Consider the following 22,923-nt stretch of genomic DNA (forward strand, 5'->3'; position numbering starts at 1 on the left):
AGGGCAGATTGTTAGTATAAGTTGATTTATGAAATGCAATAAGTGCCCAACTAAATCGGTCTGTGATTATAAGTCAGAAAATTGAGATGCATGTATTTTGTTGCACCATATATACTGTTGCAGTTATTTTTAGGAATAAGAGTAAAGAACAAGATGATTAGGTTAGCGAAAGTATTTAATACTATGACGGTGTTCTTTAATTGCAGCAAATATTGTTAATACAGTTACTGTGAATTTATGTGAAAACAACAGTTATGTAAAGTGGTATTTTGGATAGATGCGAATTAACTTGGAATAAGCATTCCACAAGAGGCTGTTGAGAATAAGTTTACCACTACTTCAGGATAAGGCCCTCGTTGGTTATTTATTACTAAATAGCTGAGTGCTTTGTGGATTAGTGCTTCCTTTTTCGGCCATAGAGGACCGTATTATTGTGCAAGAACAGTCGAGTGTATCACAGAGCAGACAAATCAATTTATTGCATTCCAGATTGGAGGAGTTAGAGGACAGGGCCCGCCGTAACAATCTGAGAATAGTGGGTCTCCCTGAAACAATAGAATTCCAGGATCTGCTGTCCTTTGCCTCCTCTAAGCTGCCGCAAGTATTAGGGTTAACTGCAGAAGGTCTTCCAGTGCAGATAGAAAGGGCTCACAGAGTGGGCCCAATTAGGAAAAATCAGGATGGTACTGGTAGACCAAGACCGGTACTTATAAAAAAATGTAAATTTCCAGGCTAAAATAAATATTCTCAGGCACTACCGTTAAAAACAATAGTTTAGTGATTGCTCAGCACAAAATATTAATTTTTCAAGACTTTTCTACAGAGACCCTATCTAAAAGGAGGGAGATGTCACCATTTTGATCTAGACTGATTAAGGCTAATTTTAATGCAAGATTAATGTATCCTGCCAAAATCATCTTTGAAAAAGATGGTTCCTCAATAACATTAATCAAGTGGAGGCCCAGGAATTTTGTGACAGATATTTGTAAGATCAATAATTCCAAAAGGGGATTTGTAAGAAAGAAATGCTATGTTTATTTGATCTTGATGTTTGGGTTATATCTGAGAATCAGCCGGTCCCAGGGAACGGGGGAAGAGATACTGGTTTTTTTTTTTTTTTTGCTTGGACACATGTCTGCATTAGTTTTAATTTTATTTTTTACAGTCTTTCTTTTTTTTTTTACAGTCCTTTTTTTTTTTTTTAATAATGGATCAGAAAAGATACTGTGTGTTAATTTCTTTTTTTACTTTTTTGTTTTAAATGGTGGATAAACTCTAATTTCATGGAATGTCGGGGGTATAACGTCCCCAATTAAGAGGAAACTTATCATTAAGGAATTGGGGAAACATAAGCCTGACATTGCATTCGTTCAAGAGACCCACCTGAAACCTCACAAATTACTTAAATTGAAAACTAAATGGGTGGGAGAGGTATCCGCAACAATGTATGAGAAAAGGAAAAGAGGAGTTGCCATATTGTTGAATAAACAACTTTCTTATCAGATTATATCCCAGGTATTAGACATAGAAGGAAGATTTCAGATTTTGGAAATCTTGATCAATAAGTGTCACTTTATTTTGTGCAATGTATACGGTCCAAACTCCTTGGATAGAGGATTCTGGGAGAAGCTGAGTTTGAAGTTACTCCCTTTTATAGGGAAGAATATTATCTTGGCTGGAGATCTTAACATGACATTCACTCCTAGCTTAGATAGGTCGAACCCCATGCAAAGATCTAGATATAACAGGGAAGCGAAGGTTTGACAGAACTTGGGTTACAAGCTTGCTCTTAAAGCTGTATGGAGATTGCAACACCCTGATAGTAAAGAGTATACCTGCGAGTCGAAGACATTCAAATCTTTTTCACGAATAGATTATTTCTTAATATCTAATAATATGTTTGGTTTAGAGATTAAATCAGATATAGGTGAGATTGTTATCTCCAATCATGCAATTATCACTTTGGAAATTAATGCAATGTGCTCGTCAGGTGTATATAATTCACGTTTTTTTCTTCCCTCAATATTTAGTTAATAATTCCAAATTCAAGAATTGGCTACAAGCCAGTTGGAAAGAATTTTACCAGATTAATGCTGCATACTGCGACAAACCAGAAATTCTGTGGGAAACAGCGAAAGCAGTACTGAGGGGCAAGATCAAAGCTTATCTATGCAAATGGAAAAAAAAAAAAAATAGAGAAGAACAATTAGCGAATCGGGTTAAAAATGCTTATAAGAAATATTTAAACCATCCAAATCAGACTTCCTGGGCCATTTACAACGCCGCTTGAGTAGAGAGAGATCTGTTCCTGAAACAAGGTTTAGCCCTAGAAATCCAAAAGCAAAAAGCTAGATTTAGAGGTCATTATGGTAATTCCGCAAAATATCTAGCAAAATTATCTAAAGGTTGGTCGCAGAAGAATTTTATAGCTACAATTAAGATTGGGGACAGAAGAATCACTAATATCTCTGAGATAAGAAGTGAGCTTGTTAAATACTTCCAAGAGGTTTATTCGGCAGGAGTAGTCAATCTAGAGAATGAATAAAGAATTCTGGAAAAGTTTAGAATTACCTAAAATAGATTCTCAGGATTTGAGCTGGTTGAATGAACCGATCTCATTACATGAGATTTCAGATCCAATTAAACAGGCCAAGTACAATAAGACACCAGGTCCGGATGCTCTTCCATCGGAGTTCTATAAACTTCTTCATGACCAAATTCTTCCTACACTAGCGGTCCTTTTCAATGAGTATTATATCAAAAATCAAATGCGGTCGAGGTTCTTTTTCAGCGTCGAACGTGGCGTTGATCTTAAAAAAGGATAAAAACCCAGAAATATTGTCTTCCTATAGGCCTATATCTTTACTAAACCAAGATTATAAGCTTCTAACAGCCATTATCGCAAATAGACTTAAGCATATTCTGGAGCCATTAATACACACGGATCAAGCAGGCTTCATGGTTGGAAGAAATTCTGTGAAGAATCTTCGAAAAGCGATGCTGGTTATTGATCATTTTTGGAATAGATCAATTAAAAAAAAGTTATATCATAACACCGATCTAGCCCTGCTTACGGTCGACGCCGAGAAGGCGTTCGACTGCATAGTCTGGGATAACTTGTTTAGTGCGCTTAAAGGATTTGGTCTTGTAGGGAATTTTTATGATTTTATATGCTCACTATACCAGACTCCAGCATCTGCTATTATTATTAATGGGGAGATATCTGAGAGTTTTACTTTCCAACGAGGTACACGCCAGGGTTGCCCCCTTTCCCCCCTATTGTTTAATCTATCTCTAGAGCCATTGGCGATATAATTTAGAAAAGACCTAAAAGGAATCAAGATGGGGGATAAGAATTTTGTGACATCACTATTTGCAGATGATATTTTGCTTTACCTAAGTAACACTAAACAAGCAATACCCCAATTGTTAAAGATTATTGAAATATTTAGCTCAATTTCAGGCTATAAAATTAACTGGGGGAAATCAGAATTGCTTTGGATTTACAAACCTAAGAATCATATTCCACATCCTTTCAAAGAAGTTCAAGAAATTAAGTATTTAGGTATCACTTTAAGTAATAATCCTTTATTATGGTACGATTTTAAATTTCCGGAAATGTATAGATATGTTTTGAACAGAAATTATTAGCTTGGCATAACCTTCCCATTTCTCTCTCTGCCCGTGTAATGTTAATCAAAACAATTTTATTTCCAAAATTACTGTATTTATTACAGAATTTGCCTCTTTTGATTAGGAAAAAGGATTTAATTTTTTTACAAATGTTATTTACTAGATTCATATGGCATGGGAAGAAAGCCAGGATATAATTGGTTAAATTATCCTTGTTAAAAGCACATGGTGGCTTGGCGTTGCCTAATCTCCAGTTTTACAATTATGTTGCACTTACTAAATTCGTACTAGATTGGATAACAGAAAAATGTTTCCTTTTTTGAATTAGAAACACAATTGGTAGCCCCATTTTCACTTAAAGCATTGATCCATATTCCAGTTGTGAGTTTACCAGTTTAATGTGACACATTATGCACTTTTAAGTATATAATTCTGGCATGGCAGAAACTCTGCTCTGAGCTGCATATTAAGTTTCGTAGATCCGAATTTCTTCCTTTAGTAGGAAATCCGGCTTTCCCCCCCCCCGGGGATTACATATAAAGTTTTTTCTACATGGGCCAGGAATAGCCTTCAAAATGTTAAAGATATTTGCGTAAACGAATCCCTAACGATTAAGACATTTGCAGAATTAAGAACTAGTTTTAATATAGCAAAAACTTCCTTCTTTTTTTTTTCTTCAATTCTTTATTTATGGACAGCAATGTATACAATTACCACACATTATTATTATTTATACATATATATGTTTGTTTTGTTTTTTTGTTTTTTTTTTGTATGCCACGCAGGGCTGAGTATCATATAACATTCTTGAAAAAAAAAACATCATACATAATTAAGTTATTAGCATTATGTAAAAAGTTTATATTTGTACACATCGCTGGGGTTTTAACTTTTTCCTTAAAACATAACACAATAAACAGTAATAGAACAAAAACAACAAAAGAAAAAAGAAACCAGAGTGAAAAAAAAGGGAGGGGAAGGAAATAATAAGTCTCCGAGCCCGCGAGGATCCATCTTTAAAGCAGTAGCTCCTGCCTTTGTTTCTTATGGTATATCTCTATAGTTTCTTATCCAGGAGCCGTGGAATACTTGTAACAAAACTAATTCAGCGAAGCTGATAGAGGAAACAAACGGAGACAGGATCCGCCACTGGAGTTGTAACGAATAGGTCTTGATGGTGGGTGCCCATTCTAACAAGAATGTCTTGATTCTTTTCTCTGAAGCCTGTGCTAGATGAAAAGATTCATATATAATTTGGGATTGTATCCCTTTGAGGATTAACCCCAGACTAGGAGGCCTCTTAGCAATCCAAGATTTAAATATATTGTATCTGACTATTAATATAATGGTATTCCATATCCGGATTTTCGAGTCTGACGTGGGATTAAATACCAAACAGATTATATCTTCCAGAGAAAACGAGAAAGTCCCGTTTTATAAAGCCTATTAAACCAAAACTGAATTTTCTGCCAGAGTTGTTTTATTTTAGGGCAATGCCATAACATGTGCATAAGATCTGCTTTATCATATGAACAACGCGGGCAATCAGCCTTTTTAAGAGGATAAAATTTCGCTATCCTAAAGGGAGATAGATAGAATTTATTCATTAATTTAACATGAGATTCTTTCCAACTTTCCGAGATAGGGTAGTTGGCTACCATCTCAAGGCTACGAGAGATCTTCTCTTGATCAATTGTTGGGATACAGGTAAGCCATGAATTAACCAATTTTTCGCCCATCAGTATGCCCTGTTTAGTAAGCATAATGTCGTAGATTAAGGAGATTGATATGTCTCCAGCTAAAAATTTTTGGATACAGACCTTGACCTCGGACCACTCAGACCTAGTTGAGGAATACCAGCTTTGGGAGCTAACATAATGACGGATCTGGAAGTAGGCAAAACGATTCCCCATATATAGCGAAAATTTCGAGGCGATAGTTTCCCAAGATAGAATCTGACATTGATCATTCAATAGCTGATAAATATCCCTAAGGCCTTTATCCTGCCAATCTAGGAATACTTTTTGGTCTATTCCTGGAGTAAAGAGCGGATTACCCCTAATGGGTAAGAAGTCTGAAAATAAAGGATCCAAATCCAATATGGAACAAAACTTCTGCCATGCGTAAATCAGATTTTTAAAAGATTGTAAGATAGAAACTTTCCACGGAAGTTTTTGTACCGGGCAGTGTAAAAGAGCCTTCAAAGACCATGGGTCAATCATTTGGGATTCAAAATCAAAAGAGGTAACCCTGTTAGTTTGTGCTAGCCAGTCTATCGCTATTTTAAGTAATGTAGCAATATTATAATATCTAATGTTGGGAAGGGCTAAACCAGCATTAAAGATTTTTTGTGACAATTTTTTTAGTGATATACGTGGTTTTTTAGCTTTCCAAATTTCCTTCTATGCGTATCTCCAGGTACAACATTGGATCGCGACTTTACGTGCAGATGATAGTTCTAGACCCTCATTGGGGGACTTAGAAGATGTGATTAGATTATACCATGCTGGGAAAGTCTCCATCTCAATCCCCTACAATATGCTTATTAAGCATCATGGACTGATGCATATTGATGATTTAGAGAGGAAATGGGATAAATCTCTAAATGTTACTAAAGGACATTCTCCAAAGTTTTAAACTAGTTGATCGAACTCAAGTCTTTATAGATTGGAGGGAATCTCACTTTAAGTTAACCAATCTATATATTACACCAGTCAAAATGGTATAAAAAGGAAGTTAATTGTCCCAAATGTAATGCTAGGGATGCAGACGAAATACATTGCTTTTGGAGTTGTCCTAAAACAACGCAGTTCTGGAGTAAAGTATGTTTCTGGGTGAATAAAGCGGATGCTTGTAATCTCACTCTCGAGCCGAGATATATTTTTTTCCTTTTAAACCATGAGGAATCTTACTCAAATACGAGACTCATAAATACAATAATCTTAGTGGGACGCAATGTCATTCTCAGGAACTGGAAGTCTTCCCGGGAACCTAAATTCAAGGAGTTTCTAAATAAAATGTACAACCAGATTACTATGGAACAATTTAATTTAAGAGACTTTAGTGATAAGTCAATTTAAAGATTTTTACTTAAATGGGAAAAAGTAATAACAACCTTCTCTTTAGATGCACAACTGCAGTTAATATACTGATGCTGCCCTTATCCTGAAAACCTGAGGGATCTTTACTCAGGACTTTCGTTTATTTCACAGGTCCATTTGAGGGAGAGGACCTCTCAACCCTGGGAACTGCCTTGTTGTCAGGCAGAGGATGAGGTAAGTGCTGGCTTTATTTCTGGGGGTATAAAGAAAACTCAGAAAAAGGTTGGGCACTTTATTTTTTATAGGGACTAGACCTCATTGAAATTAGGCTCTTTATGAAAGAGCTATAGATTCTCCTAGAGACTTAGAGGACATTATGGGCAACTTGGACGCAGGCACTGGGGCTAAATTTTATGAGTCACATCTCCCGGTGGTTTCATAACTATTAATAACCGACCGGGAAATTACTTAAAGGCACGCACACGATGGGCGGTACTTTAGGCGACATTTGAGTGAGGTGGTTTCACTGATATCTGACACACGGGCTACGCAGCTGCCTAGAAAGCTGAAGCTAGTCAGTATGTTTATCATTCTCTCTGTGGTTTAACTTCACAGAGTGCTGTATAGTAAAATGGTGACCGGGAGATTAATATTGAAATGCCCATGATGGGTGGAGCTATGTGACGCCAATTTGAGTTGCGCACCACTTTCCTAACACTTTCGATATTCGGAAGGGACGGAGGGTTTTATTCAGAGTGCTTGTACATAGAACTGGACAGCGATACAGCGGAGTCCGGATTTTTTTACTGAGAATTTAACTGATGTCAGAAGGGCTGACAGGCACCTCAGCAAGAGTTATGCTGAGGTGTAGAGGTGTTCTGCAGTATCTGTGTACTTATTTAGCCATTTCTGCATACATAAAAAAAAAGTTAAGTTTTTAAAAATATATATATATATTTTTATTAATAAAATTTAACTGTTAATTGATTAATCATCCATATGTGAGTCAGAATGGACCAAGAGGTCCTGCTAAGTGTCTCCTTATGTTTTTGATACAAATGTGGAGCCACCAATCCATTTTTATGTTCCTTATATTGTGAGAGAACTATAATTATAGGCAAAACATATTTTTCTTTTCTGAGCCAACTCCTGCTAAGGCGGATGGATGCTGCTCAGGAGGCTATTGACAATGCTCAAAATATACCGCAAATTTCTCCTCAGTGTCCAAAAGTTTTATAGCCCTCACGTGCAGTGCCCTGCGCTTCCTCTCAAACTCCACCTGGGGTTGCTTTGCAAGACATCGCTTCTCTAATGTACATCGGCGGTTTCTGATGCATTGTCTGCTTTTCCCATGCTGCAGGGAAAGCTCTTGAGGAAATGTATTTAATCAGCGAATAACATTGCTGATACAGTAGTAACTATTCCGAATGTTTCTTTCCTGAAGCTTGAAGGGAAAGATACTTAGGTAGTGCATAAGGGGGAATCTCAGACTCAGTATGTGTAATACCTTTATCTGATACTGAAAAAAAATAGTATAGCAGCACCACCAATTAATTTAAAAATATTACTTTATTGGACCAACATAAAATGGACATTTCGGACTGATGTCCTTACTCATGTCTAACATAAAACATTTTCTAAACAAAGTGCCATCTAGTGGCCAAAATATATATTATTTAGATCCATAGTCAAAGACCACCCCTAGTTTCAAACACCTAGAGTAATCAGTAAATCAATTGTTACAGTTGCATTTTCATTTTCGAATATTTAATCTTTAATCACAGACATATCCCCCAATCCATTTCCCTATTCATTCCATTTGGGGTCATAGTCCCTAACTCGTGTATCCAGTATAACTCCCTATTCTTTAATATTTTTATTCTATTCCCCCTCTCCTAGGCAATCGTACATGTTCAAGTACCTGGAATCTAAGTTGGTTTATTTGATGTCCAGCCATAATCAAATGGCTGGACACAGGGACCTCTAGATTACCTGTCCTGATATTACTTTTGTGCTGGTTAATGCGCTCTTGTACCTTGCGAGTGGTCTCGCCAACGTACCCCAGCCCACATGGACACTTAATTAGCTACACTACATACTTTGAATTACAGGTATAATGATCCTTCAATTTATATTTTTTGCCTGTATATGGATGGGTACAAATTGGGCCTTTAATAATGCTGTTGCAATTTTGACAACCAAGACACGGTTTCTCCCCAATATAACTTTGATTAACATTTTTCTTTGGACCAACATCCGCCTGAACTAATATATCTTTAAGGTTTTTACCTCTTCTAAATGCAGTCATAGGGAGACTTGTAAATTCCTTCACATGTGGATTGGAAATCTGCAAAATATGCCAATGTTTTTGATTGCTCCAGGGAGAATATTCATTCACAAAAATCATTTTAAGGTTACTTTTGGCCTTTATTTTATCTTTAAATAAGTTGGTCCTAGGGATTTGCAATACATCTTTAATTCCCTGTTCAATAATAACTGCCGGATATCCTCTCTGTTTGAAGTGTTCACCCATTTCTAAAAGCCTTTCTTCAACTAAATTTTCATCGGAGACAATCCGCCTTCTGGGTAAACTCCTCACCAGAGCAGGAGGATGTGCACTACTAAAGTGTAGCAGATTATTATAATCCGTTTGTTTCCTAAAGAGATCCACAGCCAACATACCATCTTTTTTTGTACACAGTAGTGTCCAAAAAGTAAATCCTTTCCTCACTCACAGTCAACTTAAACTTGATATGCTGTGTGGCACAATTAAGATCCCTAACGAAATGCTCCAGGGTTCCAATGTCGCCCAACCAAATGCCGAAAACATCATCTATATTGCGCCACCATGTGGGGCCATACAGATGAAATAGATAATGACCATATACAAAATATTCTTCAAAAGCATTCATGAATATATTGGCATAGGTTGGAGCGACATTGGAACCCATAGCTGTGCCCTGTAACTGCAAATCAAAATTATCCTGGAACATGAAAAAATTACACCTAAGTACAATGTTAAAAAGATCCAAGATGAATGTTTGCTGTCTCTCATCTATAGTCAAATCCTGTGTTAAACACCTATTTACTGCACCCATACCTGCCTCATGGATGATCGAGGTATATAAACTTGTCACATCAAGACTATATAGAATCCCCTTATTGTTGTCTAGTGTCACATTCTGAACTTTGTTAATAAAGTCTCCTGTATCTTTAATATAGGAGGTAGAGTGCACAAAAGGTCTAAGGACCCTATCAATATATGTAGATGCTTTAGAAAGTCAAGAGCCTACCCCTGGCACTATAGGATGCCCTGGAGGTCTTTCCATGTCCTTGTGGACTTTGGGGAGTGTATACAAGGTCCTTTCCAACATCCAAATCTAATTTCTCTGCAGCTGACTGCGTGGAGATTGAATGCTTGATTTTATCGAAGCGAGGATTCTCTGATTCGGTCATCAATACTTTGATACAGGCTAGAAAGCCTGTCACTAGAAAAATTTATCATAAGATATGGCGTAAATATCTTTATTGGTGTGAATCCAAGGGTTACTCATGGAGTAAAGTTAGGATTCCTAGGATTCTGTCTTTTCTCCAAGAAGGATTGGAGAAAGGGTTGTCAGCGAGTTCCTTAAAGGGACAAATTTCAGCTTTGTCAATTCTGTATCACAAATGTGCCAGATGTTCAGTCTTTTTGTCAGGCTCTATCTAGAATTAAGCCTGTATTTAGACCCATTACTTCTCCCTTGAGTTTGAATTTAGTTCTTGCATTCCATGGATATCAAATTGTTATCTTGGAAAGTTCGGTTTTTAGTTGCCATTTCTTCTGCTCGAAGAGTTTCTGAGCTTTCAGCGCTACAGTGTGATTCCCCTTATCTAATTTTTCATTCTAATAAGGTGGTGTTACGTAGTAAACCTGGATTCCTTCCTAAAGTGAATGTAAATTTTGATGCTAAAGTGCCCGGTTTTTAAAACTCTGATTAAAAACAGGGGCACTTTAATTCATCAAAATTTTCATTTCACTCTTGTTGCGAAAAAAACTTACCTTTTAATCTTCACAGCAGCTCCAGCTTCCTCCACCCGTTTCAAAGCCTCTTCCTGGGTCTAAAATGAATCAGACACGGAATCCCCCGGGGGGAAGCTGTGATTGGAGGATGACCTATCAATCATTTCTGACATCAGAAATGGCTTGTGAGACCGGAGGAAGCTGGAGCTGCTGTGAAATGTAAATTTTGATGAATTAAAGTGCCCCTGTTTTTAATCAAAGTTTTAAAAACCGGGCACTTTAGCATCAAAATTTACATTCACTTAAGGTGGTTTCAAATAAGAATATTAATCAGAAAAATTGTTGTTCCTTCCTTGTGTCCTAACCCTTCTTCTAAGAAGGAGCGTATGTTGCATAATTTGGATGTGGTCCGTGCCTTAAAATTTTAATTACAGGCAACTAAGGATTTCCGTCAATCATATTCATTATTCATTGTTTATTTTGGAAAGCGTAGGGGTCAGAAAGCTACGGCTACCTCTCTTTCTTTTTGGCTGAGAAGTATCATCCGCCTGGCATATGAGACTGCTGGACAGCAGCCTCCTGAAAGAATTACGGCTCATTCTACTAGGGCTGTGGTTTCCACATGGGCTTTTAAAAACGATGCATCTGTTGAACAGATTTGTAAGGTTGCGACTTGGTTGTCCCTTCACACTTTTTCCAAATTTTACAAATTTGATACTTTTGCTTCTTCTGAGGCTATTTTTGGGAGAAAGGTTCTTCAAGCAGTGGTGCCTTCTGTTTAGGTTTCTATCTTGTCCCTCCCTTTCATCCGTGTCCTATTGCTTTGGTATTGGTTTCCCACAAGTAAGGATGAAATCCGTGGACTTGTCATATCTTTGTAAAAGAAAAGTAAATTTATGCTTACCTGATAAATTATTTTCTTTTACGATATGACGAGTCCACGGCCCACCCTGTTCTTTTAAGACAGTTTTTCTTTATATTTTTTGTAAACTTCAGTCACCTTTGCACCTTTTTAGCCTTTCCTTTTCTCTTCCTATAACTTTCGGCCGAATGACTGGAGGTGGAGGGGAAGGGAGGGGCTATATATACAGCTCTGCTGTGGTGCTCTTTGCCACTTCCTGTTAGCAGGAGGTTAATATCCCACAAGTAAGGATGAAATCCGTGGACTCGTCATATGGTAAATGAAATTAATTTATCATTTAAACATAAATTTACTTTTTCGGGGCTCTTCAGGTTTGGCCTCTATTGAAAAGAGAACCATTCATTTATTTTCAGACAGACAATGTCACAACTGTGGCATATGTCAATCATCAGGGTGAGACTTGCAGTTCCCTGGCTATGAAAGAAGTATCTTGGATACTTGCTTGGGCGGAATCCAGCTCTTGTCTAATTTATGCGGTTCATATCCCAGGTATAGACAATTGGGAAGCGGATTATCTCAGCCATCAGACTTTACATCCGGGGGAGTGGTCACTCCACCCAGATGTGTTTTTCCAGATTGTTCAGATGTGGGGTCTTCCAGAAATAGATCTGATGGCTTCCCATCTGAACAAGAAACTTCCCAGGTACCTGTCCAGGTCCAGGGATCCTCATGCAGAGTCTGTGGATGCGTTAGCATTTCCTTGGTTTTACCAACCTGCTTATATCTTCCCGCCTCTAGTTCTTCCAAAAGTGATCTCCAAGATCATCATGGAACATTCGTTTGTGTTTCTGGTAGCACCAGCATGGCCTCACAGGTTCTGGTATGTGGACCTTGTCCGGATGTCCAGTTGTCAACCATGGCCACTTCCTTTAAGACCAGATCTTCTGTCTCAAGGACCGTTTGTCCATCAGGATCTCAAATCATTAAATTTGAAGGTATGAAAATTGAATGCTTAGTCATAGAGGTTTCTCTGACTCAGTGATTGATACTATGTTACAGGCTCGTAAATCTGTTTCTAGAAAGATTTATTATCGAGTTTGGAAGACTTATATTTCATTGTGTTCTCATAAATTCTCTTGGCAATCTTTTAGAATTCCTAGAATTTTACAGTTTCTTCAAGATGGTTTGGATAAAGGTTTGTCTGCAAGTTCCTTGAAGGGACAAATCTCTGCTCTTTCTGTTTTATTTCACAGAAAGATTGCTAAACTTCCTGATATTCACTGTTTTGTTCAGGCTTTGGTCCGTATCAAGCCTGTCATTAAATCAATCTCTCCTCCTTGGAGTCTTAATTTGGTCCTGAGAGCTTTACAGGCTCCTCCTTTTGAGCCTATGCATTCTTTGGATATTAAACTATTTTCTTGGAAAGTGTTTTTCCTTTTGGCTATCTCTTCTGCTAGAAGAGTTTCTGAATTATCTGCTCTTTCTTGTGGGTCACCTTTTCTAATTTTTCATCAAGATAAGGCAGTTTTGCGGACTTCATTTAAATTTTTACCTAAAGTTGTGAATTCTAACAACATTAATAGGGAAATTGTTGTCCCCTCTTTGTGTCCTAATCCTAAGAATTCTTTGGAGAGATCCTTACATTCTCTGGATGTTGTAAGAGCTTTGAAATATGTTGAAGCTACTAAAGAGTTCAGGAAGACTTCTAGTCTATTTGTTGTCTTTTCTGGTTCTAGGAAAAGTCAGAAAGCTTCTGCCATTTCCTTGGCATCTTGGTTAAAGCTTTTGATTCATAAGGCTTATGTGGAGTTGGGTCAGGCCCCGCCTCAGAGAATCACAGCTCATTCTACTAGATCAGTCTTCGCTTCATGGGCTTTTAAGAATGAAGCTTCAGTTGATCAGATTTGCAAAGCAGCGACTTGGTCTTCTTTGCATACATTTACTAAATTCTACCGTTTTGATGTATTTGCCTCTTCGGAAGCAGTTTTTGGTTGAAAGGTTCTTCAGGCAGCTGTTCAGTTTGATTCCTCTGCTTATGTTTTAAGTTTTTTTTGCTTTTCAATTATAAGAAAAACATATTCTTTTGGTTGTGGATTTAATTTTTCAGTGGAAAATGGCTGTTTTTATTTTATCCCTCCCTCTCTAGTGACTCTTCTGTGGAGTTCCACATCTTGGGTATTACTATCCCATACGTCACTAGCTCATGGACCCTTGCCAATTACATGAAAGAGAACCTAATTTATATAAGAACTTACCTGATAAATTTATTTCTTTCATATTGGCAAGAGTCCATAAGACCCTCCCTTTTTATGGTGGTTATGTTTTTTTGTATAAAGCACAATTATATTTTCAGTTCTTTTTTTTATGCTTTTTACTCCTTTTTCTATCACCCCACTACTTAGCTATTCGTTAATCTGAATTGTGGGTGTGGTGAGGGGTATATTTATAGGCATTTTGAGGTTTGGGAAACTTTCCCCCTCCTGTTATGATTGTATATTGCATACGTCACTAGCTCATGGACTCTTGCCAATATGAAATAAATGAATTTATCAGGTAAGTTCTTACATAAATTATGTTTTTGAAAGCCAGAGTAGGTTTGCTCTGATCTTTCCTCTCAAGATTGGGTCAAGCCGTACTCCACGTTAGTCTCTTCAGTAGGGCAGTGGTGGCTTTTAAGCAGTTAGGAACTTGTGAAGTGGGCTTCGCTGCGTTTTCCTTACATGTTGCTGCCCTTGTATAGAAAGTTAGAGTAGGTTTACTCTGTCCTTCCTTGTTTTGACAGGTCTCTGTAAGGAGTGGCTTCCTCTCATACCGGGTGAGCTGTCTTCCTGCCGGACAGCTAGACATGCAGGTGCCTTTTGGGATACGACAAGGAGACTGGCACTGAAGGGGTTAAACCTTAGATACAACAGGCTGCATCACTTTGGGGACTAGTATCCTGGTTTCAGGATTGTTTTTAGGCAGTCTCAGGCACTACAGTAAAGGTGATTAGAGACATGGAGTTAACTTCCTTTATGGATAGGAAAGCGTTAACCCCACTTTGTCTGCCAATACACTGATAGCGAGATCAAAGAAAATAAGAGGAATTTGTTTTTTCCTTCTTAATATGAGGAGAGTCCACGGCTTCCTTCCTTACTTGTGGGAAATACAGAACCTGGCCACCAGGAGGAGGCAAAGACATCCCATCCAAAGGCTTAAATACCCCCCCCCCCCCCACTTCCCTCATATCACAGTCATTCTTTGCCTTTCGTCACAGAAGGTTGGCAGAGAAGTGTCAGAAGATACAGAGTAGTTCATTATGGAGGGTAGTACCCTTCCTAATGGGACTGGAGTTTTAAGTAGTCTTGTCAGCCTCTCAGTGAGAGCATTGACGAATGTTTGGGTCTAGAGATGTGAACCCATTCAGACTCGTATTAACAGCTCCTAAGCAATCAGTGTTGACGAGTTTCACTGCCTCCCTTTATCACTCAAGTCCATGTCAGGAGCGATGCTACAAGACTATCAAACTTGAGAAGCTGTGTGTCTGTTCCACAGCAGAGATTCCGATAAGATTGTTTCATTTTTTTATACACATATGATAACGCAAGAAGATAGGGTCACAGTGTGACTCCTTTTTATCTGTATGGAATCAAGGGTTAATATCTCAATAAGGGGATTATTGAACAGGGGGGATTTATCGCATAATTTACTTTATTATGTTTTATGCTGCAACATGTGTGAGATGAGGCTCAGGCAGATGTTGGAACGTACAGGTTTTACTTTCATTTTGGGTAGCTGCGCAGCCTGTTAGGTTTGGTGCGCTTTTTCCTGTAGCAGAGGCGGTCCTGCATGGCGCACCACGTGACCGGGTGTGGTCACACTGATTTCCTCTTTCCTGACTGTGCGGTTTACCGGAGACTAAGCAGTTTCTCTGTGGGGCCTGGGTCATAGGAGGTGGTGAGTGCCCCAGCCATTGGGGGTATAAAGGTGCCATTTATCTTTTTCTATAGTCCATCTTCAAGCTCAAGCTATGGAGGACTCTGATACGTTAGAGGGTTACTCCCTCTTTACCTAATACCTGTCTATATTGCGAGGAGGCTACGGTATATCCGCCTGCTCAATTATGTTCCACATGCCTTGATAAAGTAATTATATCTATGAAAGCCAATATGTTTAGTACCACTGAGCAGTCCACCTCTGAGGAGTCTCTGTCCTGTGAGGTGCGTTCCCTGCAGTCATCTCCTATTACGCATGCACCTTCCCATTGCACTATTAATCCTCCTTCTAGAGGGGCCCTCTTACCACCAGACTTTACTGAACAGCTACAAACGGCAGTGTTTGCAGCCTTCAGTGCTTTACCTAGCCCTGCTAAGCGCAAACAAATGGTCAAATATTACTATCCTTCCCAAGGGTCATCTACTAACTTATTGGATTTATCTGATACAAGATTATCCGCGGATGAAGATGCCTCTGATACTTCAGAGGATGCTCTTTCTGGTCGGAATCTGCTGCCTCTAAGCTTCCAGCTGTGGAGGAACCAGAATTTAGATTTAGGATTGAACACTTATGCTTTCTGTTAAAGGACGTTTTGGCTACTTTAGAGGTTCCAGAACCTAAATTAACTGTGGAACCTTGTATTCCTAAATTAGATAAGGTCTAAGAGGACAGGGTTGTACCACAGACTTTCCCGGTTACCGTAAAGATGTTGAATATTAAGAATGAATGCAAAAGACTTGGTTCTTCTTTCTCTTGTAAGGTGTATCCAGTCCACAGATCATCCATTACTTGTGGGATATTCTCCTTCCCAACAGGAAGCTGCAAGAGGATCACCCACAGCAGAGCTGTCTATATAGCTCCTCCCCTAACTACCACTACTAGTCATTCTCTTGCAGCTCTCGACACGATAGGAAGTAGCTAGAGAGATGTGGTGAATTTATGTAGTTTATCTTTAATCAAAAGTTTATTATTTTCAAATGGTACCGGAGTTGTACTGTTTTAGCCTCAGGCAGAAAGTTGAAGAAGAGTCTGCCTGTGGTTTTTGATGGTCTTAGCAGGTTGTAACTAAGATCCATTGCTGTTCTCACACATAACTAAAGAGATGAGGTAACTTCAGCTGGGGGAATGGCGTGCAGGGTGTCCTGCTATGAGGTATGTGCAGTTTAAATTTTTCTAGAGAAATGAATATGCTAGAAAATGCTGTTAATACCGGATTTATTTAAGGTAAGCCTGATTACAGTGATTTAATAACGACTAGTATCATGCTTGCTGTAAAAGGTAATATTCTTATTACTTTCTCACATTACTGAAAATAAGATAACGTTTGCTGGAAGTGTTTAAACGTTTTTTTTTCTACATATTGGTGATAAAACTTTATTGGGGCCCAGTTTTTTCCACATGGCTGGCTAGATTTTGCCTAGGGATAGTTTTTTATGGCCCTCTCACTGTGAGTACAGTTTGGGAGGGGCCTAATTTCAGGCCTAAATCTTGCAGTAGTTTTTGCAGCTTGAGACTTCCAGCTTCCCTGAAGGAGTCCCCTGAACACTTAGAGCCTCTACAAAGGGTTTTTGTGCCTTCAAAGTCATTGTATGTGCAGGTAGGGCCACATCAGAGCTGTGGCAGTTTGTTGTGACTGTTAAAAAACGTTTATATGTTTTTTTTTGATCCGGTTTTGAAACTAAGGGGTTAATCATCCATTTGCAAGTGGGTGCAATGCTATGTTAGTCTATTATACACACTGTAAAAATTTTGTAAGATTTACTGCTTTTTATCACTGTTTTTCAATTTCTGACAAAATTTGTTTCTCTTAAAGGCACAGTACTGTTTTTATTTTTTGCTTGTTTACATTTATCAAAGTGTTTTCCAAGCTTGCTGGTCTCATTGCTAGTCTGTTTAAACATGTCTGACATAGAGGAAACTCCTTGTTCATTATGTTTACAAGCCATTGTGGAACCCCCTCTTAGAATGTGTACCAAATGTACTGATTTTACTTTGTTATAAAGATCATATTCTGTATTTAAAAGATTTATCACCAGAGGAAATTGACAAGGGGGAAGTTATGCCGACTAACTCGCCCCACGTGTCAGAACCTTTGACTCCCGCTCAACGGACTCCCGCTCAAGTGGCGCCAAGTACATCTAGCGCGCCCATGGCGTTTACTTTACAAGACATGGCGGCAGTTATGGATCATACCCTTACAGCGGTATTGTCCAAACTACCAGGGTTACAAGGAAAGCGAGACAGCTCTGGGACTAGAAAAAATACAGAGCTCTCTGACGCTTTAGTAGCTATGTCTGATATCCCCTCACAATATGCAGAAGCTGAGGCAGGAGAGCTTCTTTCTGTGGGTGATTTTTCTGACTCAGGGAAGATGCTTCAACCTGATTCTGATATGTCTACATTTAAATTTAAGCTTGAACACCTCTGCGTGTTGCTCAGGGAGGTTTTAGCTACTCTGGATGACTGTGACACCATTATAGTGCCAGAGAAATTGTGTTGATTGGATAAATACTATGCAGTGCCTGTTTACACTGATGTTTTTCCAATACCTAAAAGGATTTCAGAAATAATTTCTAAGGAATGGGATAGACCAGGTGTACCGTTCTCTCCGTCTCCTATTTTTAAGAAAATGTTTCCAATAGATGCCGCTACACGGGACTTATGGCAAACGGTCCCTAAGGTGGAGGGAGCAGTTTCTACCCTAGCTAAGCGTACAACTATTCCCGTCGAGGACAGTTGTGCTTTCCTAGATCCAATGGATAAAAAGTTAGAGGGTTACCTTAAGAAAATGTTTATTCAACAAGGTTTTATTCTCCAGCCTCTTGCATGCATTGCCCCGGTCACTGCTGCTGCTGCGGCCTTCTGGTTTGAGTCTCTGGAAGAGGCCTTACAGGTAGAAACTCCATTGGATGCTATACTTGACAAGCTTAAAGCGCTTAAGCTAGCCAATTCATTTGTTTCTGACGCCGTTGTTCATTTAACCAAACGGCTAAGAACTCAGGTTTTGCTATACAGGCGCGTAGGGCGCTATGGCTTAAATCCTGGTCAGCTGATGTTACTTCAAAGTCTAAGCTTCTCAACATTCCCTTCAAGGGGCAGACCCTATTCGGGCCTGGACTGAAGGAGATCATTTCTGATATTACTGGAGGAAAAGGTCATGCCCTTCCTCAGGATAGGTCTAATAAATTAAGGACCAAACAAACAAATTTTCGTGCCTTTCGAAACTTTAAGACGAGCGCGGCATCAACTCCCTCTAATGCAAAACAAGAGGGAAATTTTGCCCAGTCCAAGCCGGTCTGGAGACCTAACCAGGCCTGGAACAAAGGTTAGCAGGCCAAGAAGCCTGCTGCTGCCTCTAAGACAGCATGAAAGATCAGCCCCCAATCCGGTAACGGATCTAGTAGGGGTCAGACTTTCTCTCTTCACCCAGGCTTGGGCAAGAGATGTCCAGGATCCCTGGGCTTTGGAAATTGTGTCCCAGGGATATCTTCTGGACTTCAAAGCTTCTTCCCCAAAAGGAAGATTTCACCTCTCACAATTATCTGCAGACCAGATAAAGAGAGAGGCATTCTTACATTGTGTTCAAGACCTCCTAGTTATGGGAGTGATCCACCCAGTTCCAAAGGAGGAACAGGGGCAAGGCTTCTATTCAAATCTCTTTGTGGTTCCCAAGAAAGAGGGAACCTTCAGACCAATCTTAGATCTCAAGATCCTAAACAAATTTCTCAGGGTCCCATCTTTCAAGATGGAGACTATTCGAACCATCCTACCTATGATCCAGGAGGGTCAATACATGACTACCGTGGACTTAAAGGATGCTTATCTTCAAAATTCCGATAAACAAAGATCATCATCGGTTTCTCAGGTTCGCCTTCCTAGACAGGCATTACCAGTTTGTGGCTCTTCCCTTTGGGTTAGCTACGGCACCAAGAATCTTTACGAAGGTTCTGGGGTCTCTTCTGGCGGTCCTAAGGCCGCGGGGCATAGCAGTAGCCCCTTACTTAGACGACATTCTGATACAGGCGTCGAATTTCCAAATTGCCAAGTCCCATACGGACATTGTTCTGGCATTCCTGAGGTCTCATGGGTGGAAAGTGAACGAAAAGAAGAGTTCTCTATCCCCTCTCACAAGAATTTCCTTCCTGTGAACTCTGATAGATTCTGTAGAAATTAGGATTTACCTGACAGAGGACAGGTTGTCAAAACTTCTAAATTCCTGCCGTGTTCTTTATTATACTTCTCGCCCTTCGGTGGCTCAGTGTATGGAAGTAATCGGCTTAATGGTAGCGGCAATGAACATAGTTCCGTTTGCCCGCCTACATCTCAGACCGCTGAAACTCTGCATGCTCAGTCAGTGGAATGGGGATTACACAGATTTGTCCCCTCTACTAAATCTGGATCAAGAGACCAGGGATTCTCTTCTCTGGTGGCTATCTCGGGTCCATCTGTCCAAAGGTATGACCTTCCGCAGGCCAGATTGGACAATAGTAACAACAGATGCCAGCCTTCTGGGCTGGGGTGCAGTCTGGAACTCTCTGAAGGCTCAGGGGTCGTGGACTCAGGAGGAGGCACTCCTTCCAATAAACATTCTGGAACTAAGAGCGATATTCAATGCTCTTCAGGCTTGGCCTCAGATTTCAGTCGGACAACATCACGACTGTAGCTTACATCAACCATCAAGGGGGAACAAGGAGTTCCCTAGCGATGTTGGAGGTTTCAAAGATAATTCAATGGGCAGAGATTCACTCTTGCCATCTATCAGCTATCCATATCCCAGGAGTAGAGAACTGGGAGGCAGATTTTCTAAGTCGTCAGACTTTTCATCCGGGGGAGTGGGAGCTCCATCCGGAGGTGTTTGCACAGTTGATTCAACGTTGGGGCAAACCAGAACTGGATCTCATGGCGTCTAGCCAGAACGCCAAGCTTCCTTGTTATGGATCCAGGTCCAGGGATCCCAAGGCAGCGCTGATAGATGCTCTAGCAGCGCCTTGGTCCTTCAACCTGGCTTATGTGTTTCCACCGTTTCCTCTGCTCCCTCGTCTGATTGCCAAGATCAAACAGGAGAGAGCATCGGTAATTTTGATAGCACCTGCGTGGCCACGCAGGACTTGGTATGCAGATCTGGTGGACATGTCATCCTTTCCACCATGGACTCTGCCTCTGAGGCAGGACCTTCTACTTCAGGGTCCTTTCAACCATCCAAATCTAATTTCTCTGCGGCTGACTGCTTGCAGATTGAACGCTTGATTTTATCAAAGCGTGGTTCCTCCGAGTCGGTCATTGATACCTTAATACAGGCGCGAAAGCCTGTCACCAGGAAAATCTATCATAAGATATGGTGTAAATATCTTCATTGGTGTGAATCCAAGGGTTACTCATGGAGTAAGGTCAGGATTCCTAGGATATTATCTTTTCTCCAAGAAGGATTAGAGAAGGGTTTGTGAGCTAGTTCCTTAAAAGGACAGATTTCTGCTCTGTCTATTCTTTTCCACAAACGTCTGGCTGAGGTTCCAGACGTGCAGGCGTTTTGTCAGGCTTTAGTCAGAATCAAGCCTGTGTTTAAACCTGTTGCTCCGCCTTGGAGTTTAAATTTAGTTCTTAAGGTTCTTCAAGGGGTTCCGTTTGAACCTTTGCATTCCATAGATATTAAGCTCTTATCCTGGAAGGTTCTGTTTTTCAGAATGTGTCCCACTTGTACTGATATGTCTATACACTTTAAAGATCATATTGTTGCACTTAAGAATGTGGCCCAAGATGATTCTCAGACTGAAGGTAACGAGGGTAGCCCATCTGCCTCTCCCCAAGTGTCACAACCAATTACGCTCGCGCAAGCGACACCTAGTACCTCTAGTGCGTCTAACCCTTTTACATTAGAAGACTTAGCGGCAGTCATGGATAATTCTCTTACAGCCTTCTTATCTAAACTGCCCGTGTTACCTGCAAAGCGTGATAGCTCCGTTTTAAGAACAGATTATGAGCATTCTGACGCTTTGGTAGCCGTATCCGATATACCCTCACAACGCTCTGAAGTGGGAGCGAGGGATTTGATGTCTGAGGGAGAAGTCTCTGATTCAGGAAGGGTTCCTCCTCAGACAGATTCAGATACATTGGCTTTTAAATTTAAACTAGAACACCTCCGCGTTTTGCTTAGGGAGGTATTAGCTACTCTGGATGACTGCGACCCTTTGGTGATCCCAGAGAAATTGTGTAAAATGGACAAGTACCTAGAGGTCCCTGTTTACACGGATACGTTTCCGGTCCCTAAGAGGATTGCGGATATCGTTACTAGGGAGTGGGATAGACCAGGTATTCCCTTTGTTCCCCCTCCTGTTTTTAAGAAAATGTTCCCCATACCTGACCCTGTGCGGGACTCGTGGCAGATGGTCCCTAAGGTGGAGGGGGCTGTTTCTACACTTGCTAAACGCACAACCATACCAATTGAAGACAGTTGTGCTTTTAAAGACCCTATGGATAAAAAGTTAGAGGGTTTACTTAAGAAAATTTTTGTTCAACAAGGTTTTCTTCTCCAACCTATTGCCTGCATTATTCCTGTAACTACTGCAGCGGCTTTCTGGTTTGAGGCGTTGGAAGACTCGCTCCAGACGGAGACCTCATATGAGGAAATTATGGATAGAATTAAGGCTCTAAAGCTAGCTAATTCTTTTATCACTGACGCCGCTTTCCAAATAGCTAAGTTAGCGGCGAAAAATTCAGGTTTCGCCATTTTGGGGCGCTATGGCTAAAGTCCTGGTCAGCCGATGTGTCGTCTAAATCCAAGCTTTTGAACATTCCTTTCAAAGGAAAGACCCTCTTCGGGCCTGAATTGAAAGAGATTATTTCAGATATCACCGGGGGAAAAGGCCATGCTCTCCCTCAGGACAAGCCCTTTAAGACAAAGAATAAAGCTAATTTTCGTTCCTTTCGAAATTTCAGGAACGGCCCGCTTCATCCTCTCCCGCTGAAAAGCAAGAGGGTGACGCTTCACAGCCCAGGGCAACCTGGAAACCTTACCAGGGCTGGAATAAGGGTAAACAGGCCAAAAAAGCCTGCAGCTGCCACCAAGACAGCATGACGGGGTAGCCCCTGATCCGGGACCAGATCTAGTAGGGGGCAGACTCTCTCTCTTCGCTCAGGCCTGGGCAAGAGATGTACACGATCCTTGGGCATTAGAGATTGTAGCCCAGGGATACCTTCTAGAATTCAAGGACTCTCCTCCAAGGGGAAGGTTCCACATTTCTCGTCTGTCTACAGATCAGACAAAGAAAGAGGTGTTTTTACGCTGTGTAGAAGATCTACATACAATGGGAGTGATCCACCCGTTCCAATTGCAGAACAAGGACTGGGGTTTTACTCAAACCTGTTTGTGGTTCCCAAAAAAGAAGGAACTTTCAGACCAATCCTGGATCTCA

This window comes from Bombina bombina, chromosome 1, assembly GCF_027579735.1.
Source record: "Bombina bombina isolate aBomBom1 chromosome 1, aBomBom1.pri, whole genome shotgun sequence".
Lineage (NCBI taxonomy): Eukaryota > Metazoa > Chordata > Amphibia > Anura > Bombinatoridae > Bombina > Bombina bombina.